The sequence below is a fragment of the Mus caroli genome, chromosome 14 (genome assembly GCF_900094665.2).
Source record: "Mus caroli chromosome 14, CAROLI_EIJ_v1.1, whole genome shotgun sequence".
Taxonomy (NCBI): Eukaryota; Metazoa; Chordata; class Mammalia; order Rodentia; family Muridae; genus Mus; species Mus caroli.
Window position 1 is genome coordinate 47216189 of NC_034583.1, and position 6409 is coordinate 47222597.

The 6409-nt window shown below is 45.1% G+C and overlaps 1 pseudogene; it reads left to right on the forward strand.

Moving 5' to 3' along the window:
- The first annotated feature begins 1 nt into the window (after position 1).
- LOC110309819 lies at positions 2–500 on the forward strand (annotated as a pseudogene).
- Positions 501–6409: the final 5909 nt, after the last annotated feature.

Sequence of the window (6409 nt, forward strand, 5' to 3'; positions counted from 1 at the left end):
GATGGTAACCTTCCTGACCCGTAAAGACATCCCCCCGTGGGTGAAAGTTCCTGAAGACCTGAAAGATCCAGAAGTATTCCAGGTTCAGTCGCTGGTGCTGAAATATCTGTTTGGCCCACAGGGATCTCGAATGTCTCACATCGAGCAGGTGAGCCAGGCCATGTTTGAGCTGAAGAACCTGGAATCTCCTGAAGAACTTAAGAGGTCTTCATTTACGGCTCTCAAAACAACAAGGTTCGGGCTAAATGGATGCTTCAGTCCATGGCTGAGAGGTACCGCCTGCACCAGCAAAAAGGTTTCTAGGAGAACGTTAGAACTGGCCCAGTGGAGCCCTGGTTCTAATTAGAGGTCCACAAAAACATGCTTAAAGAGATAGTGAATCATGTGGACTTGCTCCTGTCCCACGACACTTAATCCTCCTGTTTGGTGGTTCTCATGCAGAAGTGCTGAAGCTGGAGGAATCCATGAAGACCCTGGAGCTAGGCCAGTATATCGAGTGAAGCCAGTTTCCCGTCATTGTGTCTCCCACCTGGACGCAGGTTAAGCTGTGGCCAGTGTTTGGTTCTGGCGGGATTTTTAGCTTTGTTACATCCTAGCAAGATATTCCTGGATCCCTGCTGCACATTCTGATGTGAATACCAAGGTTACCATTCTAAATAAAAAATAAAATTGAAATGATTAAAAAAAAAAAGAAAAAAGAAAAGAAAAATATCTGAATAAGAGGTAGATATATTGGCCCAGCACAAGGGAGGCTGAGGCAGGAGGATAGTGAATTTGAGGCTAGCCTGGTCTACTTTGTAAGATTCTGTCTCAAGCAAAACTGAATGATCAAGTTGGAATATGTTCCAAGGAGTTGTTCCCAGATAGGGGTTCGTGGATTTTTATTTTCTTGTATTTTATGTTGTTTATTTAGATGAGGGTGGAAGAGGGTATCAGATCCCGTGGAATTGGAGTTAGAGGCTGCTGTGGGCCACCTGCCTCTGTCATTGAGAACTAAACTTGGAACCTCTGGAAGAGCAACAAGTGCTCTTAACTACGGAGTCATCTCCCCAGCCCTCTGTATCCTTATTTAAAACTTGACATTCTAATTTTTTCTGAGATGGATTTATTAGGTGTGCACTGAATTGCAGCCTCCTGTTCTCCCCTAGGGCCCCGCGCCGAGATGAAGCCATTTCCCTCTCCTCTCTGTAACACTCCGACTCTGAAACGCTTTGCTGCCTAACTTTTCCGAAACTACTAGGCCGTGGAGTTTGCCTATGGTAAGATTCTGACAGAGATAAACTTGGAGGAGTGTGTGTGTGTGTGTGTGTTTCCAGTTCAGGGTGTTGTGATCCAACAAGGAAGTTCTATGTTTACTTTCTGTTTTCTTCCTTCCCCAGGCACCATCATGTCATTAGCGTCAATGGTGACAAGAGCTGGCCTTTCTCCTAGTTGGTAATTCATAAGGCACTGTCAGCAAATTGCCAGACACACTGCAGATGAAGAATTTGGAAACTCCCCTGTTTTGTTTTGACCTGGATGTAAACAAAGTTTTAAGGAGCCTTTGTTTTTGTTTTTGTTTAAGGTGGCAGTACAGGTTCCTTGTCTCTGCCTTAACTGTTAGGAAGTATACCTCACCAGAAAAGAAGAGATATCCCTAGGGGAAAACAAAACACTGCAAAAACAGAAAACCAAAACCAACAAAACCAACAAAGAAAACCAAAACAACGACAGTAACAACAATCTGCCACTTTGGGAACTTTGCTACATTTGATGAGGTCATAAAACAAATTCCAGGATTTGGACAGAAAAGAGCTACAGAGTGAGTTTCTGCTTAGAAAAAGGATACCTAAATTGCTGCCAGGGCCACGCCCCCTTCTCCTGGCGGCTTCCTTCTGGAAGGCCTATCCCTTGCTTTTCTGTATCGAAGCTGAGATGCCTTCACAAAGTCACTGGATCAAGTACCACCATGCTTCCTGTCTCAGGAATGGAAAATCCTACCCCACTCCCTCACAGAGAGGAGTGTAGAGTGTGTCCCAGCAAATTCTACTCACAGAACCTAAGCCCCTCATCTGAACCCTTAAGGCAAGGGTACTGGAAAAGGGGACTTACCTCAACTCTTTGTTAGTGTGGACAGACTAAGGATTTTAGAGGGGGCTGGAGGGATGGCTCAGTGGTTAAGAGCATTGACTGCTCTTGCAGAGGACCTGAGTTCGATTCCCAGCCCCCACATACAAGCTTATGACTGCCTACACCTTCCTCTGGTGTCCTGTGGACACGCATGCACATGGTGCACATGTATACATACAGCCAAACACTCCTCCATCTAAAATAAAAACAACAAAATCTTAAAGTATTTTGAGCAGCCATAACTGCTGTGGCTGCGTAAGTACTTATATAACACATCCAGTAGTTTAGAGCCCTTCTGTTTGCTAACTGTGTCCAGCTAATACCAAGGATCTGATTTCCTAACCCGTCTCATCCCAGTGGGGCAGGCTGATCCTCCTAATGGATTCCCTTCTTGGTGTAATACGGTACTTTCTTTTCTTTCCTTTCCCTTTTTCTTTTTTCTTCCCTCCTTCCCCCTCCCTTTTCCTTCCTTCTCTTCTTCAGTTTTTCAACCCAGGGTTTCTCTGTGAAGTCCTGTCTGTTCTGGAACTTGCTCTGTACCAGACTGGCCTCAGACTCAGAGACCCACCTGCCTCTGCTTCCTGAGATTAAAGGCATGTGTTATTTCTAAAATCGAATGAGCCAACAATATATATGGAAGATTCATGTACGACATAAGGGTGGGAATGCATTTTATTTATTTCTGGACAGGGTCTTATTATATAGCACTGGTTGTCCTATAACTTAAGTAGATCAGCCTGGTGATAACACATTTAAAAATGCACACCACACACACACACACACACACACACACACAAACAGAGGAAATGGAGTATTGTCTAGTGGTCAAGGAACAAACTCTGGTGCCAGTAATAAAATTCTGCTCTGTTAACTAGCAGCTGTTTGGTTAATCTCTCTGTGTTTTGATTAATTATAGTACCTGCTAGGCTAGGTTATTGTGGGGATGGAATGAAATCTGGCACATGACAGGTGCTTAGGTAGCAGTCATCACTGCAGCCAGCATTCCTGAATTTCCAGTGTGAGGTTCGTTTAGACTCAGCTTTCCTTGTAGAACAGAGAAAGCTGATTTAAGGACTGCTACAAATGACTAACACTTCTTTCTGATAAACAGCCAGCTCCACCCTTTCCTCTCAGGGCCCCTGTAGTGACTCACTCTTCCCACAGTCTCTCCTTTCTCCCAGACACCTGTCCTGAGGGAGTTACTGAGGAAGTTAGTAGCCCTGGTTTGCCACCCTAATCAAGATTAGGGCGTGGTCACGGCTGAAAGTTCCTTTAGGTTTGTCTGCCTGATACAATGTTGCTGACTGAGGCTGGGCTCTCTGTGCCTGGGGCCACAGTCAGGGTGCTTTGTATGTAAGCCCTCGGGTGGCCTCTGGTTTGAGCCATAGCTGTGGTAGGCCTTTTGCTGGTCTTGACAAGGCCTGTCTTCTCATCTTCCCAGCAGCTGACAGGATTGTGGGGAGAAGACACGAGACTGGTTGTTCTGAAGGTGGTCCCCAGCTTCCTGTTCTTCCTGAGATCTGTGACACAGCCTTATTTTATATATACCACTTAAGATGGTCTCTGGAGGGACTGACTCCTGACCAGAGAGAGGCGAAAAACACATGTGTTTGGTACCCTCTTCCTCCCTGAAGAGAGTTCTCTCCTCTCTTCCTTCTGGAAGCCCACCCACCCTCATGAAGGCTCCAATCTAGGTTTTAGGCTGTGTTCTCAGAGGAACATAATCCAAGATCTACCGTCTCCTCTGCTTCTTCCTCGTTGTTTCCTTAGGATGGTCTCTGCGACCAGGGTTGCTGTCTTCAAGGAAAGACGGAAGAAACAAAAAAGCAAACAGAGCCAAATCCCACCACCTCAGAGCTGGGGTCTAATGTACACTGGCACCTGGGATGCGTTAGAGACTCTTGTCTGTCATTGCACGAGCTTGTGAGGCTCCATAGTATCAGCCCTACTTAAAATGTTTATGTATTTTTTTATGTGCATGGGTGTTTTGTCTGTGCACCACATGTGTGCAGTGCCCACAGAGACCAGAGAGAGCACTGGATTCCCAGAGACAGACAGTTAGCGAATTGAATTGGCGAATTGTGTGTGCTTCGAATTGAACCCAGGCTCTCTGGAAGAGCAGCTAGAGCTCTTTATGCTGAGCCATCTCTCTAACCTACATGAACATCATTTCAAGGAAGCTGGACAAGGCGTTGTACATCTGTCTCTGCAGTGCTTGGCAGGTAGGGAAGACAGGATCACCATGAGTGTGTCAGCTTGAGCCACACAGTGAATTCCAGGCCAGCCTGGTCTTCATACTAAGCTCTTGTCAGAGAGGGGGCTGAGTGAGGAGAGTGGACATGGGGTAAGTAACAGGTCAAATCCATATAAAGACAGACAGATGACAGTTTGGAACCCAGATTTGTTTTCTGTGTTTTGGGCGTGAATTTTAATCAGGAAACCTGAAGAGGTACCATTCTTTAAGCAGAGCTATTAGTTTCTCTAGAGCTAGCTCAGCTTCACTGAACCAGAACACTGAGCATTTGATCAGAGTCACATTTGTACTTATATCAGCACCACAGCGGGAGAGCATGCATGTTCATCACCCCAGAGAGTCTGTGTGTCCCTCTCAGTCCCTGTTCTGTCCTTTACTTGTTCTTCTTTCCTGACAACCACAGTCTGTGCTCTTAGATTGGCTTGCAGTTTTTATTCTATAGAAATGGAATCACACAGCATGTATCTTTTGTCTTGACCTCTTTCGAGACATGTGATTATTATTCCTCCATGTTCTGTGTGCTGGCAGGTTGTACATCTGATTGGCAAGATCATTATCCCTCCGTGCTGTTGTATTGGCAGATCACACCTTTATTGGTAAGTGGTATTTCCACTGTACAAGTGGCGCACGCCTCTGTTTATTTTACGGATATGATTTTCCCCTGTGGTGGTAAGGAATCAGACTCGGGGGGGCCTTATGCAGACTAGGTGAGTTTTTACCACTGAGCCACACTCCCAATGTGGCATAGACTTTCAGTTGTGAATAATTATCTGGGAATGGGATGGCACAGCCATCTGGTAGGTAGATAATATTTTAACTTTTTGTGAAATTGTCAAATGTCAGGAGGATTATAAGTTGGAGGCCAGCCTGGATTACATAGCAGACAAGAAAGAAAGATACTTTGGGCATAATGGTGCCCAGAACTCAGGAGGCAGAGGAAAAAGGATTTCTGAGAGTTTAAGGCCAGTCTGATCGACTTAGGAGCTTCAGGGTGGCCAACGCCACAAGAAACAAAAACGGCAAGCAAACAACAACAACAACAACACAGTGCTTACATGTTACCCTTTTCAAAAAATGCGCTTACATCTTACTTTTCAAAACTTGTTTTAAGACCGGGTTTTATTACATACCCTCAGCTGGCCTGGAGCTCACTGTGTCGTCTAGGCTGATTCCAAACTCACAAAGACACACTGCCTCCTTACTGCTGGGGTTAAAGGCTTGCCCTACCACAGTGGCCCGCTTGCATTTTACTGGACTGTTAGCTGTCTTATTACTGAGGTTTTGTTGTTTGGTGGGTTTGCTGTTTTCAGGACTGGGAATGAACCCAGGGACTGAGTATGATAGGCAAGCACTCAAGCACTGTACCATTGAGCTGCACCCTCGACACTGCTCTCCGTTGTTTTTAAAGATGTATTTATTTAATGTATGAGTGTACTGTCGCTGTCTTCAGACACACCAGAAGAGGGCATCGGATTCCACTGCAGATGGTTGTGAGCCACCATTTGATTGCTGGGAATTCAACTCAGGACCTCTGGAAGAGCAGTCAGTGCTCTTAACTGCTGAGCCATCTCTCCAGCCTCTTCCACCCCCACCTCCTTTTTAAAGACATTTCATAATTAAGTTTTTAAAGGCATTTATATATTCTGGATACGAGCCTTTTATAGATGTCAGTTAAAACACTTTCTTCCTGGGCTGGAGAGATGGTTCAGTGGTTAAGAGAACTGAGTTCAAATCCCGATAATCAAATGGTGGCTCACAACTACCTGTAATGAGATCTGATGCCTTCTTCTGATGTGTCTGAAGAAAGCTACAGTGTACTTACATATAATAATAAATAAATCTAAAACCAAAAAAACCAAAAAACAAAAAACACTTTCTTCCTGACTTATCCTCCCTTTTCCCTCCTTCTTCTCCTTCCTCTCTTTCTTTTCTTTTTTCCTTTCTTTGTTTCTTTGCCTCTTCCTTCCTTCCTTCCTCCCTTCCTTCCTTCCTTCCTTCCTTCCTTCCTTCCTTCCTTCCTTCCTTCCTTCCTTCCTCTCTCTCTCT